General features: G+C 45.7%; 1 protein-coding gene across 3 annotated transcripts in view; it reads right to left on the minus strand.

Moving 5' to 3' along the window:
- The window catches only part of LOC133110447 (protein phosphatase 1 regulatory inhibitor subunit 16B-like), a 43,196-nt gene extending 36,988 nt beyond the window's left edge, over nt 1-6,208 (minus strand). For 2 of the 3 annotated variants that reach the window (XM_061220559.1, XM_061220563.1), the window contains exon 1: nt 6,101-6,208. The gene's annotated coding sequence lies outside the window, so the exon portion shown is untranslated. The remainder of the gene's footprint in view (nt 1-6,100) is intronic. The other variant, XM_061220560.1, reaches the window with a different exon arrangement.
- Nucleotides 6,209-20,000: the final 13,792 nt, after the last annotated feature.

The raw sequence follows: 20,000 nt of genomic DNA on the forward strand, positions 1-20,000 counted from the left end.
GCATGTACATCTGCGTGGTACCTCAGTTATACTGTAGGGAGCTGCAAACACGCACACACATGCACTCACACACGCACACACGCACTCACACACGCACATATGCACTCACATATGCACACACACATGCACACACACACACACACACACACACGCACACGCACACGCACACGCACAGACATGCACACACATATACACATGCACACATGCACACGCACACACACACACACGCACATGCGCACACACACACACACACACACACACACACTCTCTCACACACAGGTCCACCTTATTTTCAGTTGCTCATGTAGAAACGTCACAGGCTTTACTTCTCAATGAGGTAGAATCAAAACCCACTGCTCTCAAACAAACTTTAACTCTCTTTTATCGGCAGCACGCAAAAAGACGGATGCTGCGGCTATGAAATATCAATATTTTTACAAGCTGCCAATAAAAAAGGAGAAGGGTAAACCCTTTTAGAGAGGGCCATTTTCCGATTGTGGATTGTATTTTTTTGAACCAGTCACCAAGTAATGTTTTTGGAGTTGTGAGAGCACACCATATTCCAGTCTGATCAGTAATGTACACAGGTTAAACTGCAGAGCTCTCAGGCCCAAACTGAGAAGGCTTATAGTTTATATTATACAGAGTGTTGGTCGACTGAAATCACAGAACGTTCATAAATGTTAAACTGTCGCTGGACGTAGACTGTGGTCATTGTCCTGAGCAAAAAGTAAAAATGCACTCCGAGACTACAAACCAGATATCACTGCGACCATGGATATCTATCCTACATCGTCGGTTGCAAAAATGCTCTGTCGCCAGACAATACACTGACCTACACTCACAGACACTGTGTGTGTATCTCAGCTCCACACTGTTACTCTCAGACACTGTGTGTGTATCTCAGCTCCACACTGTTACTCTCAGACACTGTGTGTGTATCTCAGCTCCACACTGTTACTCTCAGACACTGTGTGTGTATCTCAGCTCCACACTGTTACTCTCAGACACTGTGTGTGTATCTCAGCTCCACACTGTTACTCTCAGACACTGTGTGTGTATCTCAGCTCCACACTGTTACTCTCAGACACTGTGTGTGTATCTCAGCTCCACACTGTTACTCTCAGACACTGTGTGTGTATCTCAGCTCCACACTGTTACTCTCAGACACTGTGTGTGTATCTCAGCTCCACACTGTTACTCTCAGACACTGTGTGTGTATCTCAGCTCCACACTGTTACTCTCAGACACTGTGTGTGTATCTCAGCTCCACACTGTTACTCTCAGACACTGTGCTGATTGGCTGGGGACCCTGCTCTCAGTAACAATGTGAGGAAGATTGTCACAATGGCCGCTGGAATCCAGCGCTTCCTGACTCTGCAGCGTGGGCCGGAAAGCGTGAGTTCACTTCCTGTGCCGAAAGTCTGCTCCTGATTGGCCCACAGATTCCTGAGGAGGAATCACTCTAGAGGAACGAATCGTCTTTCCTGAGCAGCACATGCACACAGACACACACAAACACACACGTATGCACACACACACACACGCACACATGCACACATGCACACAGACATACAGACACACAGACACACAGACACACACACACAACACACACACACACATGCACACAGACGTACGCGCACACGTACGCACGTACACGCATGTACACACACGTACACACAGGTACACACACGCACACATATGCACACCCACAGATGTGTGCATACAAATGTGGGGAATCAAGGATACATATGAGCACAGACACAGACACAGACACAGACACAGACACAGACACAGACACACACACACACACTCACACTCACACACACTAATTTCACAAAGCAAATACAGCCGTCAATGTCTGCTCCTACTCTCCACCAATCAGCTAACTCGAATTCAGCTTATTGGCCATTCAGCAGGCAGTAACCAGCCCCACCGGGCCCAGGCTTCCCAGCTCTCTGGATGCAAAACCCGCCATTCAAAGCACAGACATCTTCCCACAGCCGTGCGTTAAAGGCGTGATTTAACACACCGACGGCGGCCGCACCATCAATCACACTGCTGACAGACACGGGCTATATTAAAGAGTTATTTATGTCCTGCAGCACCTCCAAGATATTAATATTTCAAGAGTTATGCACTGCAAAACTCCAAAAACTGGTGGAAAGAAAGAGTATGAGGCAAAATTGTAAATAAGCAGACTGCTGGGTTTAATGCAGAAGGGGAGACCATTCACTCAACAGAGATGTGTGTCTGAGCCCACGAAGAGACAGTTATTTGACTGTTAGCAAAGAAAGAAAGAAAAACAGAAAACATACATCAGTAAAGACATCCAATAAAAAACAGTCAGAACAGGAAGAGGAAGTGACAGGATCCACACATCTGTTTTCAAACCTGCCCATCGGTAATCTGAACAGAAAACCACAAAAAAAAGATGACAAACATGTTCCCGACTGGTACACATAAATATATGTGTGTGTCAATGAGCGTATGTGTATGTCTGTGCATGTATACATGTCAGTGAGAGTGTGTGAATGTGTGTAAGTGTCTATCTGTGTCCATGTGTGAGTTTGGTATGTCCCTGACCGGATGTATATGTGTCTGAGTAAATGCATGCATCTATGTGTGAGTCCATGTGTGTCCATGCAAGTAAGTATACTATGTCTGTCTGTGTCTGTCTGTGCATGTATCCTATACATGTCAGTGAGAGTGTATGGATGTCACTACGTGCGTGTGTCCATTTGTGTGCATGTCCCTGAGCGTATGCATGTAGCCTGTCTGTGTGTCTCCATATGTATGTGTGTATATAGAGACAGGGAGGGGGGGGGGGAGAAAGGGAGGGGTAGAGATGGAGAGGGGGGTAGAGACAGGGAGGGGGGGTAGAGACAGGGAGGGGTAGAGATGGAGAGGGGGGTAGAGACAGGGAGGGGGGGTAGAGACAGGGAGGGGTAGAGATGGAGAGGGGGTAGAGACAGGGAGGGGGGGTAGAGACAGGGAGGGGTAGAGATGGAGAGGGGGGTAGAGACAGGGAGGGGGGGTAGAGACAGGGAGGGGTAGAGATGGAGAGGGGGGTAGAGACAGGGAGGGGGGTAGAGACAGGGAGGGGTAGAGATGGAGAGGGGGGTAGAGACAGGGAGGGGGGGTAGAGACAGGGAGGGGTAGAGATGGAGAGGGGGGTAGAGACAGGGAGGGGTAGAGATGGAGAGGGGGGTAGAGACAGGGAGGGGGGGTAGAGACAGGGAGGGGTAGAGATGGAGAGGGGGGTAGAGACAGGGAGGGGGGGTAGCGATGGAGAGGGGGGTAGAGACAGGTCGGGGTAGAGAGACAGGGAGGGGGTAGAGATGGAGAGGGCATAGAGATAGAGAGGCCTTAAGGAGAGCTGGTCCTTAACCGTAGCTGACAGGCAGCTAAGGGCCGCAGCGAGCCAGCGCTCCAGACCTCTCCACACATCATCAAACATTTAGAGGATAACAGGACTCAACAGGGCCGCAGAGCCATCAGTCACACATGGGCCATCAGTCACTTTCACACATGGGCTTCCCATCTCCCCTCAGCGGGGAAACGCCAGCCATCCACGCACAAACCTGCCTTCCTAACAGACCAGCGACTTCACCCTACTGTTGTTAAAGGTACAACAGGCCATCGCAGACTTCTAACAGGGCGGCCTGTAGCGTAGTGGTTAAGGTAAATGACTGGGACACGCAAGGTCGGTGGTTCTAATCCCGGTGTAGCCACAATAAGATCCGCACAGCCATTGGGCCCTTGAGCAAGACCCTCAACCCTGCATTGCTCCAGGGGAGGATTGTCTCCTGCTTAATCTAATCAACTGTACGTTGCTCTGGATAAGAGCGTCTGCCAAATGCCAATAATGTAATGTAACAGTCAAGACTTAACCCTCAAACCACAACACTGTTTATCCCTCCCCCTTCTTTGTGAACACGCTGACGTGAATATGAAAAATCTGTGAAAAACATCAAATTTTAGAGCCTAATGAACAGTAAGTGAAAGTTGGGCACCTGTGTGGGAAAGTGCCGCCAGAATCATTCACAAATAAATCTGAGAAAAGGGTCAAATAACACTGCACAGCACATCTGTAAGCCAATTTGGTACAGGACTTCGCATAGCATTGTTTATTGCATTTTTACTATATTTAATCCCACCAAATTAGAAAATTAGAAAAATCATACAGTATCAATACAAAAAAGGATTAACCGGTTTGTAAGAGATGTAACAGAGGCACTGAATGGGGTCAAATTGACGGTTTAACGGAACATTCCGTGTGGATTCGCCTCTTACAACTTAGGGCCGAAACGGACTCGTTTACGATCCTCTGTGCATGATCCTCTGTGCATCATCTTTTCCAGTCCCTTTCTGACCAGTGAGGCAGCGGAACCTGCTGGTGCCAGGGAACTATTAGCGGAGACATGTTCTACTCTCACTCAAAAAGAGTTAGCCCACCGTTGTGCGTCACGACGTTAATAAGTGAATTTACAGCAAAATGATGTCCTGCTGGGCTGTCCGTGTGTTTCACTAAAAATAAATAGTTTTATTTTGGCTGTTTCACACCTCCATGAGACTGAAGAAGATCATTGGTCTCTTGCCATATCCTAGAATTAATTTATTGGCTGTTTACAAAAAGAACGAAAGCTTTGCCAAAGCGCAATGGACTTTTTATAATCGCTCATGAAAACATGCAATGCAATAAAGGAATTTTACTCAGTATGTCCTAAAAAAAGGGCATAGGGACATAAAGGGCTTTGTTAGCATATTCTATCATTATCCGTTGATATTTGTACGGTGTACCCACGTGCGTTTTTCTGTTTTTATTTTTTGCTGGTTTGTTTATTTTAAGGCGCGCTGGAAGTTCCATTCCAATTCGACTGCATAGTGTCATAATTCAGCAATCCAAGCAATTACAACTTGCTGGCACTCAAAAATATTGCGACATTTTCGGTTGTTCCTGGGGATTCCTTGGCGAGGGATGTGGTATGATTTTTGTAATGTCACTCAGGAAACGCACAAACGCCTCTCGTAGTGAAGGAGGTGTCTTCATCTGCTCGCTTGATGCTCCAATTGGGTTTCTCACAAGAAACACCAATTATCCAAAACGCATCTCGAGTGACCCTGTCGTTGTAAGTTGCTCAGGATAGACGAATGCAACAAATCTAGTTTCATCTTTCCAGATGCCACTTCATTTTAAAGTTAAAAAAAAATGTCTCTTCCACGATAAAACAAATCTGTACATGTAGCCTAGATTAGAGCCACAAGTTGAAACATTTCACATAGCCTACAACGATACTGCCGTTACAATGCATTTCATCATCACAAATTATTCAATAACACAACACCTAATTCTTTAAACAGCCAACATATTTCTTTATATGCAATTTTCCTAATTTCAAACAAACCAGAAGCCGTGGCCCAAATCTTTTTCTGTAGGCTACTTCGATCCGAGCAAAACTTCAGAACAGTTCACAACGATTAGACCAATGTGTCCACTCCAATCCTACCCTATTCTACGGTCAAAGTAAAAAAAGAAAATAACGTGTTGGTGTTTCATAAGTGCACATACGGGACTCTTGACCAATCCCAAAGCAGACATCTGGCAGAAAGACTGAATTCATGCTCGGTATGTCCGTGACACTTAACTGTCAAACCTGATTACATTCATTAATATGAGCCTCCGTCCCGCAAGAACGATTTACGAGACGCGCGTCTTGCACCGCTCTGAATTCTCATTGATCGGAAATCGAAGTTGCAACTTAAAGATAGCTCGATTTGTGCCCTTGTTCCCTTTGCTCTCCGTAAACCAGAAACACTGTTCAATTGCATGCTTGCTCTATCCCAAGATCTAGCGCAGTTAGCGGTAGTTTGAACTGGTAGCCTGCTAACGGTACAGTGAACTGCTTAAAAAAGGAGGTAACCGTATTGTATTGGCTGCCCCCACCAACCCCTCCCTACTGCCTCAATCACCATCGTTTAGAAGAATTCCACTCTTCCCCCACTGTTTTCATTTGAATGTGTAGAATTTATTCGACGAAAAAGAAATACGAGCCAAGGTGAGAGAACGCAAGGAGCCAGCCCGAGGTTTCGCACTCACCGCCACACTCCTGACCGACGCTTTCCAATTTCACTCGCAGAAATATGCTGATCTTTGTGGGATGAGCATGTTCGCCTTGGTACAGCATGTGTGCACGTCTAGCTCACGGGTTAAAATGGGTCGAGGGGGTAACATTAGAGGCTGTGCGCTGTAGAACGCCCATCGAGAAGAAGTCACTCCTCCCGGGCGGGGCTGCCGAGGAAACCGGGGGAGGAGACTGGAGCAAAAACTGCAGACAACAGTTGAAAAAAGCGACCGTTATTTCTGCATAAGACTTGATAGCGAAAGATGGATTTAGATAACACTATTCTGATTACCCCCGACAAACAAATGCCCCGGGCGTAGATCCTTTAGTTCATAGATTTAAATTCACCAGTCTGTGTTCCTGTGTTTTGTAAATGTCAGGAATTAATCTGTTCCTAATTCTCACATTTCTGGCAACGCATATTTCTTTTGCCTGTGAAGACTGCATTTGGGTTAGAAGAGATAAACCAACATGAAGATCAGAGAGCTGTCTTTGGGAGAAAAGCAAGCCATTTTGAAGCTTAGAAAAAGGGGAAATCCATTGCACAAGCATTGGGGATAGAAAAATAAAGAAACCACTGGCATGCTGAGCAGCAGACATCGAACAGGTCGACCAAGACAACAGCAGCAGCTGTGAAGAAAAACCCCAAAACATCAGTCAGTGACATCATAAACGATCTCAGGGCAGGAGTGAAGGTAACTCAATAAATAGTTTGAAGAAGATTTAGAGAGCAGCAACATAGAGGCTATACCACAAGATGCAAACCGCTCATCAGTTGTAAGAATCGGATCGCAAAATTACAATTGCAAAGAAGTACAGAGATGAGCAACAAAAGTTCTGGAACAAAGTTTGATGACACCCCCCCCCCCCCCCCCCCTTACTCCCACTAAGGCTATACCCAATGCCCCCCCTTACTCCCACTAAGGCTATACCCAACACCCCCCCTTACTCCCACTAAATCTATAACCAACACCCCCCCCTTACTCCCACTAAATCTATACCCAACACCCCCCCTTACTCCCACTAAATCTATACCCAACACCCCCCCTTACTCCCACTAAGGCTATACCCAACACCCCCGCTTACTCCCACTAAATCTATACCCAACACACCCGCTTACTCCCACTAAATCTATACCCAACACCCCCGCTTACTCCCACTAAGGCTATACCCAACACCCCCGCTTACTCCCACTAAATCTATACCCAATGCCCCCCCTTACTCCCACTAAGGCTATACCCAACACCCCCCCTTACTCCCACTAAATCTATAACCAACACCCCCCCCTTACTCCCACTAAATCTATACCCAACACCCCCCCTTACTCCCACTAAATCTATACCCAACACCCCCCCTTACTCCCACTAAGGCTATACCCAACACCCCCGCTTACTCCCACTAAATCTATACCCAACACACCCGCTTACTCCCACTAAATCTATACCCAACACCCCCGCTTACTCCCACTAAGGCTATACCCAACACCCCCGCTTACTCCCACTAAATCTATACCCAACACCCCCGCTTACTCCCACTAAATCTATACCAAACACCCCTGCTTACTCCCACTAAGTCTATACCCAACACCTCCGCTTACTCCCACTAAATCTATACCCAACACCCCCGCTTACTCCCACTAAATCTATACCCAACACCCCCGCTTACTCCCACTAAGGCTATACCCAACACCCCCCCTTACTCCCACTAAGGCTATACCCAACAACCCCCCTTACTCCCACTAAATCTATACCCAACACCCCCGCTTACTCCCACTAAATCTATACCCAACACCCCCCCTTACTCCCACTAAGGCTATACCCAACACCCCCGCTTACTCCCACTAAATCTATACCCAACACTCCCGCTTACTCCCACTAAATCTATACCCAACACCCCCGCTTACTCCCACTAAGGCTATACCCAACACCCCCCCTTACTCCCACTAAATCTATACCCAACACCCCCCCTTACTCCCACTAAGGCTATACCCAACACCCCCGCTTACTCCCACTAAATCTATACCCAACACACCCGCTTACTCCCACTAAATCTATACCCAACACCCCCGCTTACTCCCACTAAGGCTATACCCAACACCCCCGCTTACTCCCACTAAATCTATACCCAACACCCCCGCTTACTCCCACTAAATCTATACCAAACACCCCTGCTTACTCCCACTAAGTCTATACCCAACACCTCCGCTTACTCCCACTAAATCTATACCCAACACCCCCGCTTACTCCCACTAAATCTATACTCAACACCCCCGCTTACTCCCACTAAGGCTATACCCAACACCCCCCCTTACTCCCACTAAGGCTATACCCAACAACCCCCCTTACTCCCACTAAATCTATACCCAACACCCCCGCTTACTCCCACTAAATCTATACCCAACACCCCCCCTTACTCCCACTAAGGCTATACCCAACACCCCCGCTTACTCCCACTAAATCTATACCCAACACCCCCGCTTACTCCCACTAAATCTATACCCAACACCCCCGCTTACTCCCACTAAGGCTATACCCAACACCCCCCCTTACTCCCACTAAGGCTATACCCAACAACCCCCCTTACTCCCACTAAATCTATACCCAACACCCCCGCTTACTCCCACTAAATCTATACCTAACACCCCTGCTTACTCCCACTAAATCTGTACCTAACACCCGCCCGCCCCCCTTACCCTTGCCAGGATTTAGCTTGGGATTTTACAACAGAGTTCCTATGTTGTTTTTTGTTTGTTGATAGTCATCGTTGCTGTCTTTGTCCCCAAGCTCTGTTGCCTAAGATAATTCAACAGATGCTGCATCCAAGGACAATGACAACCACACCTGCATGGATAAGGTTGTTTCCATCAGAATATAAGCATCATTTTAGCAACTGTCAGAGCTAAGACATAGTCACCTCTCTTGTTCAGTGGGATGCCGCCTGGCTGTCATATAAAACTCACCTCAGCACTTGTACTGTATACTTTCTTTGTGCAGTCTTTTTGCTCATCTTCATCAGGAATATGAATATAACAGAGTTTAAACAGAGTATGAATATAACAGAGTTTAAACAGTATGAATATAACAGAGTTTAAACAGAGTATGAATATAACAGAGTTTAAACAGTATGAATATAACAGATTTTAAACAGTATGAATATAACAGAGTTTAAACAGTATGAATATAACAGAGTTTAAACAGTATGAATATAACAGAATTTAAACAGTATGAATTAACAGATTTTAAACAGGGGAGGGAGTAGCATTAGCACAGTTTTGCTGGTTGCAATTCCAAGAACAGTATGTGATATTTTCCCAAACCAACTGCCAGTTAAACTCAACTATAATTGGAGAGATTTACTTTACTCAAGGAAAGCTTGAAGGCAGTGTACACAGTCTGTATACAGTCTAACATACTTGTATAGGTCTGACTGGGAGTATGCCTCTAGATTTAGTTCTGTCCTTTATCATTTTGCTCATTGGGAGAATAACCATACTTCTTTCCCCATAGTACAACATAGCTTGTCATTGTGGTGCGTAGCTGTACATAGAAATAAAACAAGTTTGAGTTGGGTATGTTAAACCTATCCTTTAGGTCCTGGAATGAATGAAATCGTCATTACTCACAGAGTTCTGCACCACACGGCACTCCAATTAGGAAAATGACTGTGGGTGACAGCCTACAAGTCTGGGGCGATATGGCTCAGGCAGTAAGAGCAGTCGTCTCATTGGCTCAGGCAGTAAGAGCAGTCGTCTCATTGGCTCAGGCAGTAAGAGCAGTCGTCTCATTGGCTCAGGCAGTAAGAGCAGTCGTCTCATTGGCTCAGGCAGTAAGAGCAGTCGTCTCATTGGCTCAGGCAGTAAGAGCAGTGGTCTGGCAGTCGGAGGGTTGCCGGTTCGATCCCCCGCCCGGGCTGTGTCGAAGTGTCCCTGAGCAAGACACTTAACCCCCAAATGCTCCTGACGAGCGAGTCGGTGCCTTGCATGGCAGCCAATCGCCGTTGGTGTGTGAGTGTGTGTATCAATGGGTGAATGAGAAGCATCAATTGTACAGCGCTTTGGATGAAGGCGGTATTAAAAAAAAAAAGTCAAGATGATAAAAAATGGGATAACTCTGTGCCTCTTGAACTGGAACTTCATGTCTTTACTTTATGCATGTCGTATGGATGGAATGTTGTTCATGATGAAGAACTGGTTCTTGCCCATTAGCAGGAATGCTAGCGTAAACTGGGATGTGTGAAGACCTAGGCTTCACTGTGTTGTTGTGTCAGGACTGGGGCCAGAGGAACCATGCGCAGGAATAACACAAAAATAGCAGGTTTCATTGAAGCAGGCAGATAAGGGGCAGGCAGAGCGTAATCCAAAACAGGCAACATTGAAAACCCAGGTGGTCAGTCCAAACAGAGATACAGGAATCCAAAATATATAGATACAGAATTTGAATATCCAGACAGGGGTCGTAAAACAGAACAAAACAGAAAAAGGGACAGAGACAGAGACAGGGACAGAAACAGGGACAGAGACAGAGACAGAGACAGGTAGAGGGACAGAAACAGGGACAGAGACAGAGACAGGTAGAGGGACAGAGACAGGTAGAGGGACAGGGACAAGGACAGAGACAGGGACAGAGACAGGTAGAGGGACAGAGAGGGGTAGAGGGACAGGAGACAGGGACAAGGACAGGTAGAGGGACAGAGACAGAGACAGGTAGAGGGACAGAGACAGGTAGAGGGACAGGGACAGAGACAGGGACAGAGACAGGTAGAGGGACAGGAGACAGGGACAGAAACAGGGACAGAAACAGGGACAGAGACAGGGACAGAGACAGGTAGAGGGACAGGAGACAGGGACAGGGACAGGAGACAGGGACAGGGACAAGGACAGAGACAGGGACAGAGACAGGGACAGGGACAGGTAGAGGGACAGGGACAGGAGACAGGGACAAGGACAGAGCCAGGACACTATCCAGACCTCACTATCCAGTACTCTATCCTGAAACACATTGTCATTCTCTGATATTCTTTTGCAATAGAAGCGTATATTTCCACTCCTGCCTGTTTAAAATGTTTCACCTCCAGTGCATTTGTTGCCTATTAAAAGACTGGAGGCGAGGTTTGGCCCCAGCTGATGATGTAGCCTGCAATGTTATAAAAATCCTCAAAATCTGACTAAATATCAGGCAATTACTTGAACTTGTGTTCATCTTTGCCAAACAGGATTTTGTGAACCCAGTTTGTTCCAGATGAATAAGAGGTTCTAATCAGGCCGTGAGGACCTTGGCATACAAACTTCATGTCTGTATTTAGAAAGGAAGCTGGGCATTAGCTCAAGCACTTCAAGCGGTCTTTTGTAACTGTGAAGAAACACAAGCAATGTTGGAATTCAAGGTAGAAGTATCCTGTCAGGGTGCACTAGGTGATGGAGGCTTATACAAAGCAGCCAGTTGAAGTGGAGCAATTTATTTACGGGTGGAGATATTTATTTACAGGTGGTTCCCAAATACCAGTGCAGAATATGTACAGTGCCCTGATACCCAACAAAAAATATACATAAATGAATGTACAGAAATAAACAAAAATATGTAGGCAAGGGCTATGTCACAACTGGATGGAAGCATGCACACACACTACGTACATACATCTGGCAAATCCAACAACCCCTCTAGAAGTAACATTGAAAGCCCTCTCTCGGTTTTCCAGTCCACTGAAATGCTCTACATACAGTGGTGTGAAAAAGTGTTTGCCCCCTTCCTGATTTCTTATTTTTTTGCATGTTTGTCACACTTAAATGTTTCAGATCATCAAACAAATTTAAATATTAGTCAAAGACAACACAAGTAAACACAAAATGCAGTTTTTAAATGAAGGTTTTTATTATTAAGGGAGAAAAAAAATCCAAACCTACATGGCCCTGTGTGAAAAAGTGATAAAACATAACTTAACTGTCCATCCATCCATTATCTGAACCCGCTTATCCTGATCAGGGTCGCAGGGGAGCTGGAGCCTATCCCAGCATACATTGGGCGAAAGGCAGGAATACACCCTGGACAGGTCGCCAGTCCATCGCAGGGCACACACACCATTCACTCACACACTCATACCTACGGGCAATTTAGACTCTCCAATCAGCCTAACGTGCATGTCTTTGGACTGTGGGAGGAAACCGGAGTACCCGGAGGAAACCCACGCAGACACGGGGAGAACATGCAAACTCCGCACAGAGAGGCCCCGGCCGACGGGGATTCGAACCCAGTACCTCCTTGCTGTAACTTAACTGTGGTTTATCAATTTCTCTAGCCACACCCAGGCCTGATTACTGCCACACAATCTCAATCAAGAAATCACTTAAATAGGACCTGCCTGACAAAGTGAAGTAGACCAAATAATCCTCAAAAGCTAGACATCATGCCAAGATCTAAAGAAATTCAGGAACAAATGAGAAAGAAAGTAATTGAGATCTATCAGTCTGGAAAAGGTTATAAAGCCATTTCTAAAGCTTTGGGACTCCAGCGAACCACAGTGAGAGCCATTATCCACAAATGGCGAAAACATGGAACAGTGGTGAACCTTCCCAGGAGTGGCTGGCCGACCAAAATGACCCCAAGAGCGCAGCGACGACTCATCCAAGAGGTCACAAAAGACCCCACAACAACATCCAAAGAACTGCAGGCCTCACTTGCCTCAGTTAAGGTCAGTATGCATGACTCCACCATAAGAAAGAGACTGGGCAAAAATGGCCTGCATGGCAGAGTTCCAAGACGAAAACCACTGCTGAGCAAAAAGAACATTAAGGCTCATCTCAATTTTGCCAGAAAACATCTTGATGATCCCCAAGACTTTTGGTAAAATACTCTGTAGTCTGACGAGATAAAAGTTGAACTTTTTGGAATGTGTGTGTCCGATTACATCTGGCGTAAAAGTAACACCGCATTTCAGAAAAAGAACATCATACCAATAGTAAAATATGGTGGTGGCAGTGTGATGGTCTGGGGCTGTTTTGCTGCTTCAGGACCTGGAAGACTTGCTGTGATAAATGGAACCATGTATTCTGCTGTCTACCAAAAAATCCTGAAGGAGAATGTCCGGCCATCTGTTTGTGACCTCAAGCTGAAACGAACTTGGGTTCTGCAGCAGGACAATGATCCAAAACACACCAGCAAGTCCACCTCTGAATGGCTGAAGAAAAACAAAATGAAGACTTTGGAGTGGCCTAGTCAAAGTCCTGACCTGAATCCTATTGAGATGCTGTGGCATGACCTTAAAAAGGCGGTTCATGCCCGAAAACCCACCTCCAATGTGGCTGAATTACAACAATTCTGCAAAGATGAGTGGGCCAAAATTCCTCCACAGCGCTGTAAGAGACTCATTGCAAGTTATCGCAAACGCTTGATTGCAGTTGTTGCTGCTATGGGTGGCCCAACCAGTTATTAGGTTTAGGGGGCAATCACTTTTTTACACAGGGCCATGTAGGTTTGGATTTTTTTTCTCCCTTAATAATAAAAACCTTCATTTAAAAACTGCATTTTGTGTTTACTTGTGTTCTCTTTGACTAATATTAAAATTTGTTTGATGATCTGAAACATTTAAGTGTGACAAACATGCAAAAAAATAAGAAATCAGGAAGGGGGCAAACACTTTTTCACACCACTGTAAGTAACAACATGATGACAAACACGTATTGTTACACCACATAATAAAATACTTTTGCGCAGTTTCAGTATCTGCTTCATGAATGGAGATGTACTACCACTGTTTCTGCCAGCAGCCCTATTCTTAATGTGTTTATTTAACAGGGACGAATGCATACAACATCGCTTTATATATAAATATTACATTGCTTTATATATAAAATACAAAGTAGATGCCATGCATATACAGGTTTGTAGCCATGGCTAATTTGCAACCCCTGTCCCGGGCCAGGCTTGCAATTCGGGCTAACAAAACAAAGTGATAACATTTCCTTTTTATCAATCAGCCACCACAACAACATAGTTCTGACAACAGTTAGCATGCACCATTCTACACAACTATGCCGGCTATGTCAATGTATAGCCTAATCATTTTGTGAAAGAAAATGTCGATGTACCTAACATTGGGTTCGTGTTAACCCGTGACACATCCCATCTTAGCAAAGTCGTTAAACATCTCCAAATAAAACTCAGGTATCCCATCTGTCCCTGGGAATGCATTTTAGTGCATAGCTAGAAGGGCACACTTCACCTCACTTAAAGAAAATTGAGCTTCAAATTAGCTGTCACATCTGAGCTTTTGGTAAGTTATGAATGGGTGGCTTGAAAGTGCTGGCACCTCATCTAATCAAATGAAGCAAGAATTATGAAGGATGGAATAAAAGGAAGGGAATGTGTTATTGATGTTGTGGGTGTTTTCCAGGATATCTCCAGTGTGCTGCCAAGCTGTTCATTGACCTTGAGATTCAGTAGGCTACAAGATGCTGGCTTGGTGTTGAATTATTTACAGTGTTCTCCATAATATTGGCAAGACATGGGGGGGTATATATAAAGTGCTGTAATTTCTACATGATTGAACAAATATAGTCCCCTCCAGAAATATTGGAACAGCAAGGCTAAGTCCTTTGTTTTTGCAATACACTGAATACATTTGGGGTTGAGAAAAAAACATGAACAGGAGACAAGTTCAGAATTTCAGCTTTTATTTCCTATTATTTGCATCTAGATGTGTTAAACTACTTGGAACATAACTCCTTTGGTATCAGACCACCCAATTTTTAGATGGGCAAAAGTATTGGAACAGAAAGTATTTAAGTAAATGAAAGTAATGTTCTACCCCAAACATCTACCCCAACGCACTACAAGCCAAACCCAAAAATAAATGCTACTTAAGACCCACTGCTGTACTGGAATTGACAACTTGACTACAATTGACAAAATGTCACAAACCAGTAAATTTACTAGAAGGTAACATATCATAAAAAATACAGTACCCCACAGTTTCAAAACTGTTCATATTTACATGTTCATAATAAACACCACAGATGTACTGTAAACACATTCATTTTAGAAATAAGTTATTTTATTTGAAGTGCTAAATTGTTATTTCTTTATTACAGGCATATACAGCATCAAAAGAACGCCTTTGCCAAAATTTTAATGGCATCTCAACCGGGTAAAGAAACTTGGCAAACCAGTCTGGTGTGTCAGGCCTACATATGCCAGAAGACCTGCATACATCACTAGCCCAACCCACCTTTAAACTCCCTGCTCACATTTTCCACTTTCGATTTCCTAGTCTACCTCCTTTACTTTGAGTATGGCTGGGGTCAAAAGGGCAGCTGCCATTGATGGATTTATTGAAATTAATATGTGCAGAACCCCTTTCAGATACAGCACAGCAGAGGGAATGAAGAACACAATCAGGTCCTATGAACTCTAAATGAGAGGAATAACTAGGTGCATTAATTTAGAGCACACTGAACGAACAGCCATCTTGTGCTTTGAGCTTAGCATTTTAGCACTTACAGAGATAAACAGACTTTACAAATGGAGACATAACATACACAGTTCACTGGTGGTGTGGGCTTGGTTAGTACTTGGATGGAAGACCTCCTGGGAAAACAAAGTTGCGAGGGCAACAGATGTTGTTTGGCCCATAGGGGGCACTTTTCACTGTGAACCAGAATTAATAACATAACATCAGGTAATGGCGAGAACAGGCCATTCAGCCCAGCAATGAATGTGCTAGGCTGCAACTGGGTGGCTCATTCTGCTTATGGCTGGCATTTTTAGTTTAGGCAATGGGCTTGTTCCAATCACTTATATTATCCTTCCTTGTCTTCTTGTTCCTTAACTCATCCTGAAATCATTTGTGGACCGTCGTCTTTATGGATATTACAACCCAATAATTGCTCCTTGAAGGATTCTTGAGCAAGGAAACATGAGCTGTAGCTGACATGGCTTCAAACTGGACATTCTATTTGCTTAATAAACATCTTCTTGATTTGTTTATCTTTTCCCTGCTTCCTTACCCACAGCCCCACAGACTGATATCAGCAGTGAATCACTGCCCCACAGACTGATATCAGCAGTGACCCCAGCCCCACAGATTGATATCAGCAGTGACCCCAGCCCCACAGATTGATATCAGCAGTGACCCCAGCCCCACAGACTGATATCAGCAGTGACGCCCAGTTTAACAGACTGATATGAGCAGTGACCCACAGCCCCACAGACTGATATCAGCAGTGGCCCCACCCCAGAGACTGATATCAGCAGTGACTCACTGCCACACAGGCTGATATCAGCAGTGACCCCAGCCCCACAGACTGATATCAGCAGTGACCCCAGCCCCACAGATTGATATTAGCAGTGACTCACTGCCCCACAGACTGATATTAGCAGTGACTCACTGCCCCACAGACTGATATCAGCAGTGACTCACTGCCCCACAGACTGATATTAGCAGTGACTCACTGCCCCACAGACTGATATCAGCAGTGACTCACTGCTCCACAGACTGATATCAGCAGTGACTCACTGCCCCACAGGCTGATATCAGCAGTGACCCCAGCCCCACAGACTGATATCAGCAGTGATTCACTGCCCCACAGACTGATAGCATATAATTGGCTCTAGCGTCACTCTGGAAAGGACAGATTTCAGTCGCCTGGGATAAATAAGAACTGAACATAGCTTCAAATGGCTGATTCCTATTGGAGCTGCTCAATGGTGCATGCAGTTGCCATGTTTGACAATAGGTCTGCTTTTGGCACCAGAGCATGTGCAATGGGTACCTAAATGGGAAGGAATTAATAGAAATTTAAACAGTCTTATATCTTCTATTGTGCGGCTCAGAAACAAAACAGTCTCTGAAGTTCAGTGTGAAGAACAAAAGTACTGTCCAAAATAGGCAAAATTTGTCTTCAATGAGGACACGTTGATCCACCTGTTGAGCTTCACATAATTTGCCTTCCTCTTGTCTGTGAAAGCCGACTTGGAAACTTTGAAATGAAAATAATCATCAAGTGTTCTCAAGTGTTTAGAGTGTTTAGAGTGTTCTAGAGTGTTTAGAGTGTTCCCCTGAATAGAAAATGGAGGTAGCAATGAGCACTGCAGTGTCAGCATAATGACCATTAGAAGTGGGGAGAAGGGTCCCATCAGAAACTAGCTTCCACAATATGATGTATACACAAGTGAAACAGACCTTTTTGAAGGGCGGGGTGTTATGTTCATTATCATATCTGGTTTTCTGTTTATCGTCTGTTTCTGTTCATTGCATTTCATCATCCCCTGTGATGTCTGTGTCTGAATGTGTTCGAGCCAGAGTCACTGTCTGTGAGCTGCACTATTCGGGTGGTTTAGGATATTTCCGGGTTTCAACATTCCTTCCCAGTCTCGCATTCCTTACTTCCTGCTTTCTCGCAAGTCAATGTTGTATACTTACTAATAACTACTAATATAGATATTGTAGTGTACAAATTATATGAACACACACTAACAGTCACTTATTTTGGGTAATTTAGATTTATACAAGCAACTAATTTACTAACACTATCTCCAGTTTCAATTCTGTCGTGTAACTCCGCCTTCCTATGCTATCACTGATGACTTGCTTAGTTTCAGGGAAGTGTTCGCACCTGTCACTTACTATCACTGCGTCTCCTAACTGCAAATGTCCACTCCCTAATCCAGTCCGTCTGTATTGCATGTTGGTCTATGTGCATCCGGTCCGTCTGTACTGCATGTTGGTCAATGTGCATCCGGTCCGTCTGTACTGCATGTTGGTCTATGTGCATCCGGTCCGTCTGTACTGCATGTTGGTCTATGTGCATCCGGTCCGTCTGTACTGCATGGAGGTCTATGTGCATCCGGTCCGTCTGTACTGCATGTTGGTCTATGTGCATCCGGTCCGTCTGTACTGCATGTTGGTCTATGTGCATCCGGTCCGTCTGTACTGCATGTTGGTGTATGTGCATCCGGTCCGTCTTTATTGCATGTTGGTCTATGTGCATCCGGTCCATCTGTATTGCATGTTGGTCTATGTGCATCCGGTCCGTCTGTACTGCATGTTGGTCTATGTGCATCCGGTCCGTCTGTATTGCATGTTGGTCTATGTGCATCCGGTCCGTCTTTATTGCATGTTGGTCTATGTGCATCCGGTCCGTCTGTACTGCATGTTGGTCTATGTGCATCCGGTCCGTCTGTACTGCATGTTGGTCTATGTGCATCCGGTCCGTCTGTACTGCATGTTGGTCTATGTGCATCCGGTCCGTCTGTATTGCATGTGGGTCTATGTGCATCCGGTCCGTCTGTACTGCATGTTGGTCTATGTGCATCCGGTCCATCTGTACTGCATGTTGGTCTATGTGCATCCGGTCCGTCTGTACTGCATGTTGGTCTATGTGCATCCGGTCCGTCTGTACTGCATGTTGGTCTATGTGCATCCGGTCCGTCTGTACTGCATGTTGGTCTCTGTGCATCCAGTCCGTCTTTATTGCATGTTGGTCTATGTGCATCCAGTCCATCTGTATTGCATGTTGGTCTATGTGCATCCGGTCCGTCTGTATAGCATGTTGCTGTGTGTGCATCCGGTCCATCTGTACTGCATGTTGGTCTATGTGCATCCGGTCCGTCTGTACTGCATGTTGGTCTATGTGCATCCGGTCCGTCTGTACTGCATGTTGGTCTATGTGCATCCGGTCCGTCTGTACTGCATGTTGGTCTATGTGCATCCAGTCCGTCTTTATTGCATGTTGGTCTATGTGCATCCGGTCCATCTGTATTGCATGTTGGTCTATGTGCATCCGGTCCGTCTGTATAGCATGTTGCTGTGTGTGCATCCGGTCCATCTGTACTGCATGTTGGTCTATGTGCATCCGGTCCGTCTGTACTGCATGTTGGTCTATGTGCATCCGGTCCATCTTTATTGCATGTTGGTCTATGTGCATCCGGTCTGTCTGTACTGCATGTTGGTCTATGTGCATCCGGTCCGTCTGTACTGCATGTTGGTCTATGTGCATCCGGTCCGTCTGTATTGCATGTTGGTCTATGTGCATCCGGTCCATCTGTACTGCATGTTGGTCTATGTGCATCCGGTCCGTCTGTACTGCATGTTGGTCTATGTGCATCCGGTCCGTCTGTACTGAATGTTGGTCTATGTGCATCCGGTCCGTCTGTACTGCATGTTGGTCTATGTGCATCCGGTCCGTCTGTACTGCATGTTGGTCTATGTGCATCCAGTCCGTCTTTATTGCATGTTGGTCTATGTGCATCCGGTCCATCTGTATTGCATGTTGGTCTATGTGCATCCGGTCCGTCTGTATAGCATGTTGCTGTGTGTGCATCCGGTCCATCTGTACTGCATGTTGGTCTATGTGCATCCGGTCCGTCTGTACTGCATGTTGGTCTATGTGCATCCGGTCCGTCTGTACTGCATGTTGGTCTATGTGCATCCGGTCCGTCTGTACTGCATGTTGGTCTATGTGCATCCAGTCCGTCTTTATTGCATGTTGGTCTATGTGCATCCGGTCCATCTGTATTGCATGTTGGTCTATGTGCATCCGGTCCATCTGTATTGCATGTTGGTCTATGTGCATCCGGTCCGTCTGTACTGCATGTTGGTCTATGTGCATCCGGTCCGTCTGTATTGCATGTGGGTCTATGTGCATCCGGTCCGTCTGTACTGCATGTTGGTCTATGTGCATCCGGTCCGTCTGTACTGCATGTTGGTCTATGTGCATCCGGTCCGTCTGTACTGCATGTTGGTCTATGTGCATCCGGTCCGTCTGTATTGCGTGTTGGACTATGTGCATCCGGTCCGTCTGTATTGCATGTTGGTCTATGTGCATCCGGTCCTTCTGTATTGCATGTTGGTCTATGTGCATCCGGTCCGTCTGTATTGCATGCT

Source organism: Conger conger, chromosome 14, assembly GCF_963514075.1.
Source record: "Conger conger chromosome 14, fConCon1.1, whole genome shotgun sequence".
NCBI classification, from domain to species: domain Eukaryota; kingdom Metazoa; phylum Chordata; class Actinopteri; order Anguilliformes; family Congridae; genus Conger; species Conger conger.